The 20,895-nt window shown below is 41.1% G+C and overlaps 1 long non-coding RNA gene across 1 annotated transcript in view; it reads right to left on the bottom strand.

Annotated features, from left to right (window-relative positions):
- The window catches only part of LOC140712880 (uncharacterized), a 40,163-nt gene extending 23,092 nt beyond the window's left edge, over positions 1 to 17,071 (bottom strand). Inside the window, exons 1-2 of the long non-coding RNA XR_012094689.1 lie at positions 16,881 to 17,071; positions 5,864 to 5,921 (exon numbers count right to left, since the gene is read on the bottom strand). This is a non-coding gene — a long non-coding RNA (uncharacterized lncRNA). The remainder of the gene's footprint in view (positions 1 to 5,863; positions 5,922 to 16,880) is intronic.
- Positions 17,072 to 20,895: the final 3,824 nt, after the last annotated feature.

Below are 20,895 nucleotides of genomic sequence, written 5' to 3'. Positions count from 1 at the left end.
TATCTTATAAAGGAATCCAAGAGATGTTTATTAGAAATTGAATTATCTCTTTACAAACGCATAAGATGTGGCAGATGAAGTCCAGATAAAGTAAGTTTGCATCATGGCCCTTTTACAACCCCAACAAACAGGTGAAAAATTACCTGTAATCTTATCCTTTCTGATTATTTTAGAGTTCTTTAAAATTCTTGGTATAAATATTTTATATAAGTTTTGATAATTAGAATTGAATTAAAAAAATATATTGAGAGAGTGATATTAGAGAGGTTCTCCTGAGTTCTAAAATTCTTCCAGTATATTACTGTCTACATTGGTCTCCAAAACTCCCCAGACAGGACAGAGCAACTTCAGGTATTGGATCCTGCATACACAATGAAATGTGGTCAACATCCCTAGACTGACCCAGTCTTCTCATTCATTAAATAACAGAAACATCAGTCGTTCTGTCTTGCTCTCAGAGCATCATGAAGATGAAGCAGGACAAAGGAAGCATCAGTGTCTCTCTAAAACAAACTCCAACTATACAGATGCTCAGAGAATAACAGAACATGCCCTTTGGTTGAGCCACATTTTATTTGACCTCATTCTTTGGGCCAAAAGCTTTAAAAACAAAGTCCTTCTGGCTTCCTGTCCAACCATAAATTCTGATCCCATGAAAACACGTGAAAGAAGATAAAAAGAAGAGTGATCTAAAGATATGTATAGGAAAGTATAAAGTCAACAATTCCATAGAGGTGGAGATGCATAAATCATTCAAAACAGAGGACCATTCTCATATAATAACAAAATCTAGAGTCAAGCAGTCATGGTTCAAACTCAACTCTGCTATCTCAATTTCCTCAGCTGAAAAGTGGGGACAATAACCCCTAACTCACAGGGGTATGGTAAAGGTTAACTGAAATATTCTCTGTAAAACACCTAACCTCATTAGGAATAAGTGTAGCTGCCTGGTATAGAAAATCCAAAATAATAACAGCTTAACTGCACAAGGCTTCATTTCCACATGCAAAGACATCTGGAGGCTGGGAGCAGTGACTCATGCCTGTAATCCCAGTGCTTTGGGAGGCCAAGGCAGGAGGATTGCTTGAGGTCAGGAGTTCAAGACCAGCCTGGGCAACATGGTGAGACCCCATCTCTAAAAAAATTTTTTTTGATTAAGCTCAGTGTGGTGGCATGCACCTGTAGTCCCAGCTACTTGGGAGGTTGGGGTGGGAGGATCTCTTGAGCCCAGGAGTTTGAGGTTACAGTGAGCCATGATCACCCCACTGCATGCCAGCCTGGGTGACAAAGCAACATACTGTCTCAAAAAAAATTTTTTTTAATGTTTGGAGATGGCAGATTGTTGCTAAGATATTGGTTCCATGACATCACAGGGATCCCAGAATTTGTTCTTTTGGCTCTGGCATCTTAGAGACAGATTGCTCCTTCTAGGTAATCTCATGGTCCAAAATGGCTCAGTGCAAGTACCAGTGCAACTGATCAAATGCTTATGTCCCCCCCCCCACAAATTCATATGTTACAACATACGAATGTTGAACCATTAACCCCAACGTGATGGTATTAGGAGGCGGTGCCTTTGAGAGGTGATTAGGTCATGAGGATGGGGGCCTCATGAATAGGATTAGTGCCCTTATAAGAGGTTCCTGAGAGCTCCCTTGCCCCTTCCATCATGTGAAGACACATGAAGAAGACACTGTCTGTGAACCAGGAAATAGGACCCCACCAGACACCAAATCTGCCAGCACCTTCATCTTGGGCTTCCCACCCTCTAGACTGTGAGAAATAAATTTATTATTTATAAGCCACTGAGTTTATAGCATCTTGTTATAGCAGCCCAAATGGACTAAGACAATTGAGAATGGGGAAAAGAGCTTTCCTAGAATGTCTGTCTACCTTGTAGGGAGCCCTCTGGAAGTCCTTCTCAACATCTTTGTTCCAGCTCACTGGCTGGAACTTGGTTGCAAGGCCATAGCCAACTCAAAGGAGCATGTAGACATATGCATCATTACTGTTAATGAAACGGAGATTGTGTTAGTAAGGAATAACTGGTGGTTTCTGCCACAGGAGCTGGTGTAAAGCCAGTTGCCTAAGATTAGTCACTGCTGCTATTGTGGTTAGAGATATGCCAATTAAAAATGTATCTGTAAAATGGACTCCTATTATTCTATATGACCAATAAAATAATTCAGACACCCAGATGTCAGAGTATGTATGTACCTCCAAATGAGTACTCCCTGGCTAAAGTTGTTACCAAGAGAGTTTAGATTAACCATTTTGAGGTTGCTTTTTTTTAAAAGAAAAAAAGAAAAGGAAAAACATTGTTTTAATCCTTAGAGCTAGCCATTATTCAGTTATTAAGCATATATATTGATTTAGCACTTAGGCCCTATGCTAAGTGCTAGAGGCTGTGAAAAGATCAATTCCAATTCTTTAAGAGATCACAGATAAGTGGTGAGAGCAGCTGATAGAATATTACAATATGGTGGGGACAGAGGTAAACATTGGAGGCCCAGGAGTGCACAGGACAAACAATCTGGCCTTGGAGGTCTGAGGATGAATTCTAGGGACACAGAGAGCTCAACTGATTCTGAAAGACAGGTTGTAAAAATAAAGGTGGGAGGGAGGAAGAGCCCTGAAGCCAGAAGAAGCCCAAAGGCCGAGATACCAGATAGAACCCGCATATCTTAAGAGGAAACTTCAATACCGTGGTTCCATACAGCTTTAAGAACCCATAGCACAGCATCTTACATAACCTCCGTGAAGAAAATTTTCAACCTTTGTACACTGACATGACTTTTTGAAACAGCCACGTTGTGTGAACAAAGTGGACAACTGAGATGAGTGTTTCTTTTTTTCTCTATTTTTTTTTTTTTTTGAGACCTCACTCTGTTGCCCAGGCTGGAGTACAGTGACGTGATCTCAGCTCACTGCAACCTTTGCCTCCTGGGTTCAAAAGATTCTCCTGCTTCGGCCTCCTAAGTAGCTAGAATTACAGGCGCATGTTACCATTCCTGGCCATATTTTGTATTTTTGCAATTTTTAGTAGTAATTTTGTATTTTTAGTAGTAATTATGTATTTTTAGTAGTAATTTTGTATTTTTGTAACTTTTGTATTTTTGTCTTTTAGTAGTAATTTTGTATTTTTGTAATTTTAGGGTTTTGTCATGTTGGCCAGGCTAGTATCAAACTCCTGACCTCAAGTGATTCACCTGCCTCAGCCTCCCAAAGTGTTGGGATTGCAGGCATGAGCCACAGCACCTGGCCAGGGTATTTCTATTTTAAAGTAAAAATTAGGTTGGTGGCCAAAGTAGTGGGAATTCTTTCTGATGCAATGCCCAGCTGACTTTAAAAATAACCTCCTTCAAAAAGGGTAGAAAATTTGTAGCAATGATGGGCAGCATCGTTACAGTCAGACCGTAAACTTCGAAGGCGCCTCTTGAGACAGACAACACGTTGAGTTAAAAGTGCCACCCTATATAATGGCTACACTTATTTACGGTATACAGAGTCAACACAATGATCACTACAATTCGAACTCTTGGTAGAAATTTAAATTCTGGACCCAATACAAAAAAATGTGCAATACAAAAAGAAATACCTTGCCTCTGCTCTCCCTTTTAAAAACTCTTTATATTTCTTTGAAGATTTTTTTTAAACTGTTCATTAATTTACATTTACTGGCCCTTTAAGAAAATCTGGGATTTGCTGAGATTCTTGAACCTCCCAGACTTCAGAATGTTCAGAAAAGGGAGACTACTTTAATCTTCTCCTTCTGTTCTCACATCTAATAAGCCACTGTTTTTTAAATTAACTCCCTTGCCCCATAAATATTTCAAATGTAGCTTCTCTTCCTTATCCCCATGGCCATTGTCTCAGTCCCAGCCTTCACAATCCCCCACCTAACTCAGCATTTAATTTCCCAGCTGCTTTCACTGCTTCTCCTCTCCTCCTTTCCCTAATCCATTCCAAACAGCCACCAGAGTGATCTCTCCAAAAGGAAAATGGAATGATTTTCCTCCTTTCCTCAAAACTCCCCAAAGTTTCCCTTAACATCTGAAATCCTTCCGTTTGAAGAGAACTTCCAAATGAGATCCCGCCTGCCTGCTCAGCCTCCTGCTCCTTTTCCCAATCTGCATTCGTGGTTCCACTAACAGGAGTTCCTTGGTACCTCTCTGGCACCCAAGGCCAGCATCTAATCTATTAGCAAATCCTTTCCCGTGGCCTTTAGAGTACACCCTCACTGCATCCACTTCTCATTACCTCCACTGCTAATTCTCTCACCTAACACCATTATCTCTAGCATCTGTGAAGACCACAGGCACCTCTTCACAGGTCTTTCTGCTGCCTCTTTTGCCCCCTACAGTGCAGGCTTCCCACTGCTATAAATAACATCGTGACATTTTCCTGATTTCTCATTCTACTTAGAATGCAAAGTCTTTACCTGGGGCTACAGGGCCCCACAAACTCTCTCCCGTGGTTCTCTCTCCAGCCTTCTCTATCTCACTTCTCTACAGCCGGATTAGTATCTTTGGTGTTCCAACACAACCAAGAGATCATCTTTTCACAACCTTTGCATGTGCTGTTCCTTCTGCCAATAATGCTCTTCCCACCTCTCACACTAGAATATAAGTGTCAGGGCACTGTTTTAGGCTCATCCCTGTATCCCTAGTACATAGGACAATGTCTGGTAAAAGGTAGGCACTCAGTAAATATTGAAGGGCTAATGAATGAGTCTACGTTTTGCCATTTTTTGTTTGACGCCTTTGTCCTAGGCAATACGGGAAGAGTAAAACATGGTGAGTTTCAATCCTTGTCTGTGTTTAATGGGGTTATCTTGGGCAAGTAATCTCTGATCCTCTGTTTTGATATTTGTAAAATGAAGCAGCCAATTTATAAAACACTCAGAATTGTTATGAGATTAAATAACATAGTTTTTTCCTCTAAGAAACCTGAGATGATACAAAGACAGTCAAGAGATCCTTGTGGCAACATCCTGCAGTGTCTGAACACAGAAATGTGACTTCTTCTTTGGGGTCAGATGGAAACTTCTGATTGTTAGAGCTACATAGCTGGTTTCAAAACTCTGATGGGATTTCTTACTCTTTAAGAATTGCATTCTCATCTAGTGATGTAAAAATTCATTTTAAGTGAATTTTTTCTTCTGATTCACCCTACTTTGAAACAAAAATAGATTATAAACAACAGATTGGTTTTTAAACACTACCTATTTTTAACATTCTTCCTCATGTCTTTATCTTACCTTTGCCTCATGCCTATTGCCCTGAATAAGAAGGAAGGCAGTGTTCATAGACTTTGTGCCTCAGTCAAATATATTTTCTTTATTTACTGCCTTCTGATTCACTCACACTCAGAAGTTTCTGCAAAGGGTAGGACCATGGTTGGGGTGTCATCTGTCCTGGCTTACACCTGTTGTCCCAGTGCAATTATTAATAATGCCCCTTTCACTCTCAAACATGTCCTGGTCTGGGCAATAACTTATGTTGTCACCCTAATTATAGTTCACGTATAAAAGCACTTTTTGACAAGGATAAACTTCTGGGATCTGTTGCGTTCCTTTTCTTTTTTCTTTACTTTTTCTATTGCTGTCTTACTTAGATCTAGCCACAGTCTTGACATACTTTAAAAAACTGCTATTCTGCAGTTATAAGTGTATTACAAACTGAACTTGAGGGTCATTTTATTCTTCAAATATGTGATGTGTCCATCCTGCTTCCCTCCAAATACTTTCCTCACTCTAGAGGACTTTTCTCATTACCTTTTCATGTATCTCTAGTAACATCAGATAGAAATAAGCCTTATTCAGACAAATGGATGTGTTTGAGGAGAGAAAGGGTTTACTTACCTGATTTTTCCCACTCTGGGTTACAGAGGCTTGACTCTACTTGTGTAGTATGGTTCACCTGGCCCATGACATGACAATTCACAGAGAGATTAATTCTGGACTTTGAAGAACTGATAAAATAAGGTAGCATATCTGGAGGCATAACATTGTGTCTCCATTTTTAGTTTTGGTATCTTTATCCCAATAAAAATATATAAGGTCAGCTTGAGAATGACAGCTACCCAAATTGGCATGAGAACCCATAGTCCCAGCTGCTCAGGAGGCTGAGGCAGGAGGATTGTTTGAGCAAGCTCAAAGGAACATTGGATTCAGTGAGTCCCACCTTACCACCTTTGAGATGGAGGGGAAAAAATGGCTAATTCGACATAAACAAGTATGATTTAATGGTAGAGAGGGGGTCAGAATAGTCATAGAGTTGGGAGGGCAAAGGGTGTTCTACTTGAGTACAACTCTATTCCATTGGTGTTGGCTTCTTAGAGTGGTGTGTTAAAAGGGGCATGAGGCTGAGTCTATGCTCAGAAAGAGGGATATGATTGATTAGTGATGTCAGCCCTGGGCACAGGGATGGAAAGTAGCTGCATCAAGGTCTGTGAATTATTGAACTCTTTTCTAGGGTAAGAGGTTCAGCAGAGAAACTAACAGCACATTAATTGGTGTTAGATCAACAGGTCCAACTCTTTGTTTTATTGACGGCACAGCTGTGGCCTCAAAAGGGGAAGTAGCTTTCCTTAAGTTCTCCAGCTCACTTGGTGAGGTTAGTAGCCTAGCCATTATCAGCCAAAGATCTGGCTCATTGACTATTGGTACATCAAAAGGCTAAAGAAAGGTACAGAGAGAAAGAGTGGTTAAGACACACTTCCAATATTTTCCAATGTTGCTTCAGGTTATCCCTACATATAAGAAAGCAAAGCAAAATGAGGCAAAGGAACAAACAAACAAACAAATGAATGAGGCTGATTTTTAATGGGCCATATCGATATTTCTAAGTTCAAAAGTCGTGGGCCACAGATAGTTCCCTTTTCCTTAACAAGGAAAGTTTAATTTAAAAACAGCTTGATGCTAGCTTTGTCATTGAATCCAATCAAGTTTTTCCTCCAGGGATTAACATCAGGACATACAGGGCAGGCAGTGTCTAGGGCATATGTCCTCTGTTTGGAATTTTCCGGGAGGGGCTGGAATGAACTGTAACAGCTGTGAGTATCTTTCAGAGAACTCTCTGCCTTTTTGCTGTGGGATTCAATTGTGTGGCCTGAGTGACTGAATTTATGTGTAAAAACAGCTTGGTACTAGCCTTGTCATTGAACATAATTAGCCTTATTCATGAATTTATTTTTGCTATGTCCCCTGCTTCCTGAAAACGAACCAGCTTGGGTCATGTGAAATGATGGAGGAAGGGTACAGGAATGAACAACTTCATTGCCACTCCGCCTACCTGCAAGTCTGATGTTTTCCAAAACCAACTCTGACAAACACGAACTAGCTTAGGAAGAAAAGAACTGCTGTGACAAAGCACCATGGACATCGCCTGATTCACAGTAAAGAGGCCCAGCCCACTGATGAAAAAAAACTTCAGCAGAACTAAATGTAAAGGAGTTTAATTGAGCAACAGATGATTCGTAAATCGGGCAGCCCCCAGAATCACAGCAGATTCACAGAGTCTCCAAGGGTGCCCTGTGGTCAAAACAAATCTATAGACAAAAAGGGAAGTGACGTACAGGAATAGGAAGTGAGGTACAGAAAGAGTAAGGTTAGTTACAGCTCAGTGTTTGCCTTATTTAAACACAGTTTGAAAACTCAGCAGTCTATGAGTGGTTGAAGTATGGCCGCTGGGATTGGCCAACACTCAGCTATTGTTAAAGGTGCATACTATTAAGTTAGGTTTTTGGTTTTGTCTGACTATTAAGCTAGGTTACATTTCATCACACAGATTCAAATATAGAACTATGGAGTCCTTTTCAGGCCATATTTAGTTTGCTTTAACACCACTGAGGGTCCATTTGAGGGCCACACTTATTTGGAATAAAGACTCATATTCCACCAGGTTCAGACAACACTGCAATATTTTGCCTGGGTCAGAAATTCACAGGGGCTTTACCTCTGGACCTCAAGGCGCTACTTCTATCTGAAACTGACCTTACTAGTCCCTCCTTCCCTGAATATCCCCAACCCCATGGCACTTCATCCAAAGGAATTACTCTTTTTGGGATTTTTTTGAGGTGGGGGTCTCATTCTGTCACCCAGGTTGGAGTGCTATGGCACAATCACAGTTCACTGCAGCCTCAACCTCACGGGCTCAAGCAATCCTCCTGCCTCAGCATCCTGAGCAGCTGGGACTATGGGTTCTCATGCCACCATGCCTAGCTAATTTTTCAAAATTGTTTTTTGTAGAGACAGGGTCTTGCTATGTTGCCCAAGCTGGTCTCAAACTCCTGGGCTCAAGTGATCGTTTAGCCTTGGATTATAGGTGTGAGCCACTGTGCCCAGCCAAAAGTTATTCTTAAATTGTGGAGTTTCAAAATCACTGAGATTTGATTAGCATCTTCCAACCACACAAATGTTTATCTTGCCGCCATATAGGCAGATTGTTCTTAGTTTTAAAGACTAGAAAAAACTGTCCTCCCTTCCATCATTAGGCCATAATACAAAGTGTTTTCTAACATTGGGCTGCATTGGGGTCTGTTGACTCAAAAATATATAAGGGCCACCAGATTAAGAAAAATGTGCAAATGGGAAGAGTATCAAAGTCATGGAGATTAGCGGGGCCTGAGGAACTGGATGGTACCCACTCCTCTAAAGGTGTTTAAATTTGGTTTTTGAGACACTGATTATCAAGAAAAATACTCCAATTTGCAATTCCTGAACTTCAAGATCCAGTGATAAAGCACTTCCTAAGTGGCAGGCTTCAGGCTTTCCCCTAAAGGGATCACAAATCATCACAAAACAAAACAAAACAAAACAAAAAACAAAAAACAAAAAACCTCACCTGAAATAGCTAACATTACTATGTCTGATTTACAGAAAATGAAACTGAAGCACACAAAATAAAGTTAATCACATAGTCAGTAAGTACCCAAGCCAAGATTTGTACTCAAAGCTCTCTGGCTCTAGAGACCATGCATTTAATCAAGAGCAAAGACCAAAGCTGGTGTCTTCACATGCTGCCAAGAGATTTAGAACCTAGATTCTGTAACTATTACATGGATGAAGAAATCAATGAGTGGTTTGAAATAAGAGGGAACCAAGGGGAGATAGCTACCCACCCCCCAACCCCAACCATGCCAAACCCCAGAGCACTGAGTGGCCTCTCTAGATGAAGATGGTACAATTCAATGTAATGATCATTTGTAGGTGTTTTCCTTGCCCTATTGCAGTAATATTAAATCTTAATAGAGTTCTGTTCTACTCACTTGGCTAGCCAGCATCCACCTGTTTTTAGTTAATGCCAAGTTAAAGCTCCACTTGAATGCTGGAGGTGCCTTTTCAATTATTCAGACAGCATATGACTCTCCTTCAATGAAACTATTGTCTGAATGGTCCATCACTATGGTGATGATGTACCTGGCTCCAGGCAGGTGACAGATACTGCTTACTGTCTTTTTAAAGACACACAAGAGTGATGTATTCTTATAAGCTGCCACCAATGCCAGAGAACAAAAGTAACAGGTAGTCATAGGAAGCTCCTTGCCTTTAGCCTTGTGATTGTCCAACTTCCTCCTGAAAATTTCTAAGAAGAGTTTCCTAGGCACCTAAGCTCAGCAAGCTCAAAACTGAGCTGTTTATCTCTTCCTTCATTCCCAAATTTCTTCTCCTGGAGAATTTTTTTATGATGGTTAACAATTCCACCACCTTACTAGGCTACTTAACTTAAATGACCTTACCCTTCTTCCTCTCTCTCAAGGCCTATATCCAGCTGGTCACCCAGTCTTGTTGATTCTTCCTCTGAAAACCGCTCAAAGTTACCTTTCCTCCTACTTTGCTATGACTGCCTTTGCACAAGCCCCCATTTTTTTCTCATCTGAAATAGTGAAGTTGCTTCATTTTTCTCTCTAGCTCCTCATCATTCTTCACTCCAGTCTGAGTGACCTTCCTAACACATAAGCACCCTTGAATTTATTTTATTTGTACTTCTATTGGCTCTGTTTCTTACAGTCCAATACTCTTAGCAAGTTCTTTTACCTCAATCGGCCACCCATGCCTTATCCATGCCCCATCACCCCAACCCAACATGTTCCAGAACTTTATCCTATAGCCCATCTTCAGCCATTTGCATATGCTTTCCATCTGTTTGGGTGTTTCTCCATTTTGAATGCTCATATTTATCTTTCAAGACACATCTCAAATATTGCATTCTCCATGACATCTCCATAGATTCCTCTGGGCATATTTCATTGCTCTCTGCTTTGTATCCCAAGATATATGGTCATCCTTGTATTATTACATTCCTGAAATTAAAAGCTTTAAAGTCTGTTTCCTGCACTAGATAATGAGATTCTGAATATAAAGGGCAACATCTAATGTATATTCACATCCCCAGAGAATGTCACATTTTGTGTTGTTGAATAAATCTATCCAACTTTCATCATTTAACAACTATTTATCAAGTGCCTGTCATTTCACAAGCATTGAACTAAATACCTGGGACATAATGGTGAGCAAAACCAGATATGATCCCTGTCCTCAGGAAGCTCCCACTCAATTGCAGAAACAGATATCAAGCAAGCAAAAACAAAGATACCTGTAAAATCAAAACTGCACTAAACTGCTTTAAGTGTTCTGAAGGAAGATCCATGGTGCTATAGGACTAGGTTATGACCTAGCCAGGGAATTCAGAGAAGGATTTGAGCTGAGTTATGCCCTATGAATAGCAGTTCCTTCAATGAAGAGATGAGGGAAGACCAAAAACAAGGAGTAGTGTGTGCAAAGTCTCTGTGGTAGAAGGGAATCGAGAAAGTAGGAGAAACTGAAAGAAGGCCATGGTGGCTGGAGCACAGAAAACAAAATGAGCTTGTTGGAAGATGAAGTTGGAGAAGTAGGCAAGGTTCACACCAGGCAGGGCCTTGTTGAGAAGCGTCGTCGATCTTAAAAGAGGAACGGGAAACCACGCAGCATTCAAGCCAGGAAGAGATAAGATCATTTTGCATTTTGAGATCACTTTGGCTACTAAGTGGAGAAAAACTGGAATGTGTAAACAACAAGCAAAACATTAGGACAAAAGCCTGAGTGAGAGAAGCAGGTAACTTGGACTAGCAAGAGAAGCGGTGGTGGAGATGAAGAAAGGTGGATGGATTGGTGAGACTTTCAAGAAAGTAATAGGATTTGGGGTGGGTTCAATATATATGAAAAGATAAATAAGATTCTAAGGTAGGAGATGTTTGAGCTGCTTATTGAGCAGTACATACTACAGATTTTTAACATTTTACTGGACTTAGAAACCATTGACATTTTCTACTGCAGATCTCAGGAATGTGGGAAGAAGAGGGAATGAGGACTCTAGCTTTAACCAGTATTTCTAAGGTGGGTGATAGGGAGAGCAAAGGCAATAAAGATTTGGTGGGTCAGTGTGAGCACTGGTTCAGATGAGCTGCTAGATGTGCCATGGAAGATCAGGAGGGGAGGTGAGAATGGTCAGGGCAGGCTTCCCAGTGAGACCTCACCCGTGCCTTAGATGATGAGTAGGTTTCAGACAGTTACAGAGATGGGGAAAGGGTCTCTGGCAGGAGACCATAGGGCCCGGGTGATGACAGGGGAAGGATGAGCTATTGGGTACCTCTTCTAATTCTCCCTCTTTTCCTTTCAACTGGGAAAGAAGATAAGCAAGCTTGTTATAGATCCTGCTCCAATGAGAAGTGTCTATGTCTGAGGGCATGAATTAGTGCAAAGATGCACCATTGGCCTTTTTTGTCCTTCAGAGTTTAAGGCTGAGTGATCAAGATCTGAGATTGCAGATACTTTAAATCACAGCTGCACCCTTGGCTCAACGAGATTCACGAACAGATTTTGAGTCTACTGTGTCACAGGCAGTGCACTAAGTTCTGAGACTAGAAAGATGAATAAGATGTGGCCTCTAACCAGCATATCTTTAATCGATACAATGCCACTGAATAAAGCTAAACTGTAATATTAATAATACATGTAAGCCTTTGAGTATATAAAACAGTTGAAACAAAAATAGAAAAATTATAACTGAACAAAATTGAATATGTATTAGACAAATGTTTCTTAAATTACAATCTCCCCGGACTAGAGGCACATGAAGCAGCATGAAATGCCTGTTAAAATACAGATTTTTGCACCCAATACAGTTTACAGAATCAAACACTCTGAGGGATGAGGCCTGAGAATCAACATTTGAAACAAGTTCCCCCAGAGATTCTAATGCCCACTAGAAGTACCACCCTATTGAACCAGAAGTGAATCTGGATATTATCAAATTAAAACCCCATTTTCTATTCTGTTGCCCTTTTTAAAAAAATGAATAAATATTAAATGTGACCAGGACAAAAATCCTGGTATATCCAGCTTCAAGATTAGGATCCAGACTGGATGTGGTGGCTCACACCTATAATCCCAGCATTTTGAAAGGCCAAGGCGGGAGGATCACCTGAGGTCAGGAGTTTGAGACCAGCCTGGCCAATATGGTGAAAATCCCTCTCTACTAAAAATACAAACATTAGCCAGGCGTGGTGGTGCATGCCTATAGTCCCAGCTACTTGGGAGACTGAGGCAGGAGAATCACTCGAACCTAGGTGGTGGAGGTTGCAGTGAGCTGAGATCATGCCACTGCACTTCAGCCTGGGCAACAGAATGAGACTCCATCCTAAAAAAAAAAAAAAAAAAGAAAAGAAAAAAAAGAAATATTAGGATCTTAAGTAGTCAATAGACAGGGAGTTTCAAGGTTAAAATTCTCTCTGCTATCCTTCACCCGTACATAGTCGTGTTCTTATTTGCCAACGCTAAACAGAGGCCTTCCTATGTGATTATTTATGTTGTCAAGTATATCACATAAAATATAAAGCATAAATTACTCTATTTGTGGCTTCTTATCAGCTTTGAGTTCATACATTTTCAGCCTCAGTGTGAAATCAGAGTTTGCTTCTAAAAGGTATCTGGACATACAGAATTTGTAAAAAAAAATCTATCTTTTAAGAGAAGATATCAATGTAATTTTGCCTTGTGCAGATTCTGTCCTTATTTATTTTTTACTTTAACTATGTTAAAAAGCTTTTTTCTTCCAGTACAAAAGGTGAATCCATTTCACAAGGAAGACCTCACTCAAATTGTATATGAGGGGAGACCTAGTTTCATCTTGCTGAGAGATCCTTGTTCTGTAAACCCTGTAAATAGGAGTGTGAAGGGAGAAAGCCAGAAACGGGTTTTAATATGGATGTGCAAAAAGGTTCAAGGAAAGAGGAAGAGGAAAAGAAATCAAACCTTCCGTGTTTATCTGCTCCATCTACTTCCTGCCTGTAATTTATGCCATAGGTTAATTCCTGGGGAGTAGGAAAAAGACTCACCTTGTACTACAGTTAAATCTTGTGGAGAATAAATAAAACTCCAAACACATCCCAAAGGAATGTAAGAGCAGAGGCCTCTTATTTTGCAGAGGAAAGAGGCCTCCTAAAAATGCTGCACACAGATGTTTAAGCATCAGAGAGGCATGGACTAGTAGACCCTTGGAGCAAAAAGGTGCAGAGGGAGAAATCTCCTAGTCCGGAGGAAGAATATAAACCCCAGAGTGGACAGGAGTCCCTTCCAAATTTACATGGCAAGTCAGTGGCAGAGCTGGTCTAGAAACTGCACCCCTGACTTCTAGCCCCTGCCTGAGTCTGCACTGCCCATGTAAGCTCTAAAGGACGCCATTCACTATGTGGTCCCAGTCAAATCTTTTATGTGCTATGTATGATGGCTGACCCAAAAAGAATCGTCTCATCATTGCCCCTCCCCTCCCCTCTGGAAAAATCGAAACAAAACAAAAACAAACAAACAAAAAACAACCTGGTGGCTTTGTCCTTACCAGGCAACAATTTCATTACACTTTGTCATTTAATTAGTATAAAACAGTCAGACAATTTCTAAGGATGGAAATACACGTCCCTGGTCTAATTCTTGCCTCTAGCCTTTCGAAGCTCAAGGCCTGGCTTTGGGGCAGGAGGGTCCACGTGTGCATGTGTGTGTGCACGTGTGTGTGTGTGTGTGTGTGTGTGTGTGGCAGGGGATAGAAAGCCCATCACATATACCTGGAACACAGCTTTGATTCACATCTTTCTCTGCCCAGTAAAACAACTTGTAGCCACTAAAACATCTGAGCACTGAAGCATCTTAACCACTAAAGCATGTGGGGCATTGTCATCTGACCCCACTGCCATAGGCCCCTTTTTACAGATGGCTGAATACTTTCTCAATGAGGCCATTGCACTTGCCCTGAGGGGGAGGTCCTCTCATCACTCACCTGCTGCCATTCTTTTCCAGGGCCCAGAACAATCCCAGGGATCTTAACTACCGGCTCTAATTGGGTGCATCAGCATCATGAGTAGGACTCCCTAGGTAAGAAAGGGACATATTTATGTTTCTTATCATGCGTCTACAGGGAGGAGCTGAAAAGGACTCAACAGCCTATGAAAACTTGTATTACAGATGGGGAGGAGGGATGAGGGGAGAAACAAAAAATAATATACAGCACTTTATCCAACCATTTTATAACAAGTTGAAATCAGGCTCCTTCCAGATCGAAATGTATCCTCCAGTCCCATAATTAAATTGGGAAAATGAAGCCATTTCATGCCTTTGGCTCCCTTTGATCATTGTTATTTCTGTGACTAATGTGTAACTGGAGCTGCTTTTTCTGGGGCATGAGCCTCGCCTGGGCAGCTGCTAGGAGAGTGTGGCCCGGTCTCCTATTGTCAGCGCAGGCTGACGGCGTGGCCAGGGCTCAGCAAGGTCAGGTTGGTCTCAGCCAAAGTGGACAGGAAGAGATGCACGTGCACTGACAAGCAGCTATCTGCTCCCATTCACCTCTGACTGCATTTCTCCAAGGCCTCCCTTGTCCTGGAGAACTCTTGGGTGGGAACTGGTGTTTTTTCCCTTGAAAGGAAGAGATAGAGGACATTTCAAGAGATAGGAGCAGAAAATTGCCTCTCAAATTGTAAAGAAGGTGACTTCTGAAGCTCATCATTTTAATTTTCCTTCCCCTTGGTGCCTCATCAACTTCTATTCCTGTATCCTCCCTAACCCCTCCATGCGTGCATCACAGACACACACACACACACACACACACACTCACATTCACACGCTGGGCACAGCAGGCATGCAAGCACAGTTGGAAACTCTGTGAGTCCGTCTAGACTAAGGAAATTCAAACTAAAAAGTAAAATCTATTAATACAACGCTCTCCTCCCCATTCCCTACGGAATTTGCTCTTGCAGATTCTCTAGAGCGCCCTCATGTGACGCCCTGTTGTAATAGCATTCAAAACTTTGGAAGCATGTAAGAATCTGTTGAAACACTGTATCACCACAATTCAAAATATCATTTTTCTGGATGAATAAAGCCTAGTACTTGATAGCACAAAATGAGGATTGCTATCAATAATAATTTAATTGTACATTTTTTAAAATGCCCAAATTATTCATATTTCAGAAAGAGATGGGCCCTGCAGGGAGAGGAAGGCTTGGCTGTCTTAATCTCTAGGAGCCCTGTAGAAGAGTGAGAAGACAAACAGCTGACTTTTTTCAAATTTTTAACGGCTACTTGTGGACCAAGGTGACACTCAGGAATCCCAAGAAGCTCCAGCCATAAAGGGAGTCGGTATCCTTCCTCCAATTGTAAACCCCAGCACTCCCATTGAACACACTGGCCATGCCAAAAGTTCACACACCGGCCATGCAAACAGCTCAAAGAGATCCATTCAGTACCTGGAAAGGCAAGATCACTACGGGGAGAATCAGAATCCATGCAATCGCCAGGTGGCCTTCAAAGAAGCCTCCTCCGGAAGGTCTGGAATCCCATCTAGAGACATTTCTGTCACTCTTCTCAAGCCACCTCATCATCTCTGTCTCTGCAGTTGAACTGCTGATGTTTCTGAGAGTGTGGGTTTGTTCAAAATGAAGCTTGGCAGAATCATAATTTATGGGCTAGTGTTTTATAAGTAGAGACAATTCATGACTTAGAATCTTATGAATAAATTGCTCCTGTTTTATTGTTCTGTGTGTGTGTGTGTGTGTATAGATATATAACTTTTCTGTTTCCACATTTACCTCTTGAGTGGGCCTATGAAACTGAGAAGAACTGTGTGAGGTCCTGAGATAGCACAAGACCTTTGCCACCCCTGTAAATGTGTGATGTGTGTCTAGGCAAAACCTTGGCAGGTCTCCAGGCGGTCCTCCTGAGTTAAGGCTCTGAATACTGTCTCTTAAAGCCCTGAGCTATGAACACAGCTTTGAACTGTACAGAGAAAGACCAAGTCAGACGGGGAGCAGCTGTATCCTTCTCCTCTCTGCTTCATTATAGACACAATTGACCTCTGGGCCAAGTCTCATTAACTAATTGAAGAGTTCATATTCACACAGTGTTTCTCAAAATGAGATTCATAGAACACGAGCATCAGAAACACCTGAAGTTGTTGGAATTGCAGCTGCCTGGGCCCCATTTGGTGCCTGTTGAATCAGAATTTGTGGTATGGGAACCTAAGATCTGCATTTCCAATACACTTATAAGTTGAGTGTCAAGCACAGTAAAGTTTGCGCAGCCTGTCCCTTAACCTTTTCACATCCCCTCAAATTACAGATTTATATTTTAACAAAAGCCTTTATTTCCTCAGATAACTGCTGTGGGGCAGCAGGGGAGATGTTGCTAAGTAAGCAGAGGGAGAAGGGCTTCCAGCACCTCTTGATTTTTTTCTGCAGAGGTAGCTGCGCATGCAGCTGGTCTGAGTTGACCTTCTATGTCCTACCCCTGTGAGTGCACCCCAGAGCTGGAGCATGCATCGAGGTCAGGCGGGCGTCCACCTGGAAGGACCTACCTGGAAACTGGATATCCAGTTAGGAGAGGAGAAGGGACTGTCAGAGAGTCAGCTCACCTCTAGAGGGCGCCAACTCAGATAAGAGGAGTTTGAACTTCTGGTCTCTCCTCCTTCATCCCTTTCTGGATGGGAAATTTTATTCAAGCTATCCCTGTATGCTTCTGTTTTCTCTGAAGAAAATGGGGACTAATATTTGTGTCTGCCTCAATAAATACATTCTTATTATAATTAATTTTGAAAGGTTCTGGGATTGGTAGGAAGGTCACATCCTCAGAGGCAAGTGTTGTGAGCAGTGGATATGAAGTTGCATGGAAGTCTTCCACATGCTCAGTCCACCTCCAAGGGAAAAGGAATGTCGGTGGGAAGTGAAGAGCTCTGAGCCCCCATATCCTCTGCTCCAGCACCCACCATCCTCTTCTTCTATTCCAGCCAGGTGAAGCTTTTTTCTATTCCTTGAACCCAACAAACATTGCTGGTCTTCATTAGGAAACTGAGGCTGGTTTTGGATGTTTCCAGGTCAGGGAGGTTGTATGTAGATTTTCTTCTGCATTGGGCACAGAGCATTGGATGGTCATTCTCATTCCCGTCTTTGGCAAGGGCTGGGATGAAGTGTGTGCTGGTGGTTTCTGAGCAGCCTAATAGAGACCTGGGCTTGGGGAGGAGGACATTTTCCTTTCAGCAGGTGCTCAAGAAAACTCAAAGAAGTGATGAGTGGAGTAAATAGAGCCTGGACTCCGTCCAGGTAGACAGGGTTTATACCCAAATCTGTCACTTACTAGTTGTATGATCTTGGTTAAGCCTTGGTTTCCTCATCTATAAAATGACTCTAAATAGTAACACTTACCTCAGAGTTGTTATGAAGATTAACAGACATAAGGTGTGTAAATCAATTACACTGTGTCTAGTACACACGACTGCTCTATTCATACTAACTATGGTGATTTGATGTTTGGGAGTCACACTTTTTAGTCTTTAAGGTCTGTGTAATCTCTCTCTCTTGTTTTATTTTATATTTCCACATTTATTCTCTATTCTCACTCCTGTTTCCTCCCATTTCCCTCTCCTGTCTTCCTTCCTGGGATTTCTTATATGTTCTTAGATTATCTCCAAAAAATACAGAACTTGGTTTTGTGTGTATATTAAAGTTTAATATCCTTAAGTAGTAATGTGCTATAAATTGTTTTCACCTTTTGCACTCAACACTAAGATTTTTAGAGGTATCCATATTATGGTTTGCCAATGGTTCTCAACTTCACTATGAAACAGAATCACTCGGGAGCTTTTGAAAATTTTCAGTACCTGGACCTCCATTCCAGTTATTCTGATTTAATTTGTCTAGGGTGCGGGCCAAGCCTCAGGTCATTCTAAAGTACAGCCAGGATTGAGAAGCACTGCTCAATCCACTGCTGTATATAAATCTAGCTCACAGGTTGGGGCTTCTCGGGCAGGGAAAGCCCCGGGGTTCACCTTTTTCTGCCTCATCAAGTCTCTGCAGCAAAATCAGGTGATGACGACCCTAAAGACAGCATTAAAAGGAAAAAGAAGAGAGGAGAAGGCAACTTGCAGCCTAAGGCATATGTAAGGAAGAGCAGAAATCAGAACTCCTACTCTGTCCTATGTCAGAGTCATGTTATTGATTCATCTGTTCGTCCATTTAACCACCCAGTATTTACTGAGCACCTCAGACATTCTGCTAGTTGCAGGGAATACAACAGTGAACAGGATAGACAGTCTCAACACTCAGTGGCTTTCATACCTGTTAAAATAAAGCTTCTCAGGCCTCATTTCGAGAGCTTCTGACCCAGTAGGTACAGGGCTTGGCTCAGGAATCTGCATCTTGAAAAACTGCAGCAGGTGATACCAATGCCTGTGGTCCTGGGAATCTTTTGTGGAAAATTGGTCTAGCCAGTTTATGAGTCAGGTTGTTGTAAGTATGCTTGGTAAGTTTAGCCCATTTCTCCCTTTTAGAATTTTTTTTGAAACAGCAGAACCCCTATTTACTGTGTGTCTTCCGCAGCAACTACAGCCTTAGAACTCTCTTCCTCTGACCAGACATTCCTATACATGATACCACCAACAATTAATTCATTGTTGCTGCTGCACCCACATCATACAGCTGCTACAGAGTCACGGTCACATTTAAGCCCTACCAAAGCTCTGCGAGGCAGGTCTCATCCTTCATATAAGAAAACTGAGGCTCATGTTGGTTAAGTGATTTTCCCAAGATAATACCTCCAGGAATTAACCACATGTCCCTCTGCTTCAAGACCTGGGCTCCTCACCACCATATTGCATGAGGCTCCCTAGAAGGCCAGGACAGTCTTTCCTCATCCTGTTATCTCTTGGAATACCCAACTACACTAACAGATGGCTATTCCAATCACAATCACTGAACCAGTTATTAGCTGTATGCTACATTCTTTACATACACAAAGTATACAGAGGAATCCCTCTCATCTGGAGTTAACTGGCACTAGTGGTTGGTTGGCTCATTGGAAGAACGTAGCTAAATCTGGGAATCATTAAAAGGTGATGTATATATACAGTAAGTATTTTATTTTAACCTGAAACATATAAATGTACATTCATGAACCAGACTTCTAATGTGGAGCCAAAGGGTTGTTTTTTTTTTTTTTTCACTTTAAGTTCTCTGACTGGAGTTTCAGTACTCTTTTTAACATAAACTATACCCATAATATATATTCTAGAATTTCTAATGTTTATTTTCTTAAAGTAGAGTAAAACATATTTGTACCTTCTAAATAAGCTAAGCACAAAATCCTATTAAAATACATAATTCAGGAATTTATTAAAATTTTAAATATATAGATAAGTTGATAGGATGGCAAAATAAACATCAAATACCCACTGCCTAAATTAAACAACTGTTAACATTTTGTCATATTTACCTTATTTCTCATGCTGGTTTGAGAGCTGCATCTACCTCCATTCATCTATCATCCATCTATACATTGCTTTTTGCTAAATATTTGAAAATAAGTTGCAGACATTATGACACTTCACCCATAAATACATCAGCATGTACCTCCTGAGAATAAGAACATGCCCCTATATCATTTTCACACCCTGAAAAGTAATGGTAACTTTAAAATAACATCTGATATCAAGGATTCAAATTTCCCCAAACATCATAAGACTGTCTTTCAGAGGTCATTTTTTTTTTCTCAATCAAGATTCAGTCTTGGTTCATGCACTGCATTTGATGTTATATTTTTTTGGCTCATAATTTTTTTTGATAGTGACTTTTGGAAGAGTTCAGACCATTTTGTAATATTCTGGATTGAACTGTTTTCTCATGGTACATAGCTTCTCTTCACCCTGTGATATAGTTTGGATATTTGTCCCTTCAAAATCTCATGTCAACATTTGATTCTCAACATTGGAGGTGAAACCTAGTAAGAGGTGTTTGTGTCATGGAGGTGGATCCTTTATGTATGACTTGGTGCTGTCATTGCAGTAATGAGTGAGTTCTCACTAAATTAGTTCTCATGAGATCTGATTGTTAAAAACAGCCTGTCACCTCTTCCCTCTTCTAATATTGGCAGAAGGTGCAGAGGGAGCAGGTATGTCACATGGCTCCCGCTCTTGCTATGTGACATGCCTGCTCCCTCTGCACCTTCTACCATGATTAGAAGATTCCTGAAGCCCTCACCAGAATCAGTTGCTGGCACCATGCTTCTTATGCAGCCTGCAGAACTGTGAGCCAAATAAACCTCTTTTCTTTATAAATTACCCAGCCTCGGGTATTCCTTTATAGCAACACAATGGTCTAAGACACCCTGAATTCACTGTAAACTGGATTAAGGTTATAAGCTCCAGTAGATTCAGGTTTAATATTTAGGACAGAATTCTTCACTGGGAATGCTATGTATTTCATATGGCACATCTTCTGCAGGTATTTTTGGCAAATAAATATAAGCATTTATCTTAAGTACATACCTAGAAATGAAATTTCTGGGTCATAGCACATACAAATGTACAGTTTTTTCAAGTG

Source organism: Chlorocebus sabaeus, chromosome 11 (assembly GCF_047675955.1).
Source record: "Chlorocebus sabaeus isolate Y175 chromosome 11, mChlSab1.0.hap1, whole genome shotgun sequence".
In the NCBI taxonomy this organism is placed as follows: Eukaryota; Metazoa; Chordata; class Mammalia; order Primates; family Cercopithecidae; genus Chlorocebus; species Chlorocebus sabaeus.
The sequence above is the reverse complement of the archived record's forward strand: the minus strand, read 5'-3'. Positions and strand labels throughout refer to the sequence as shown.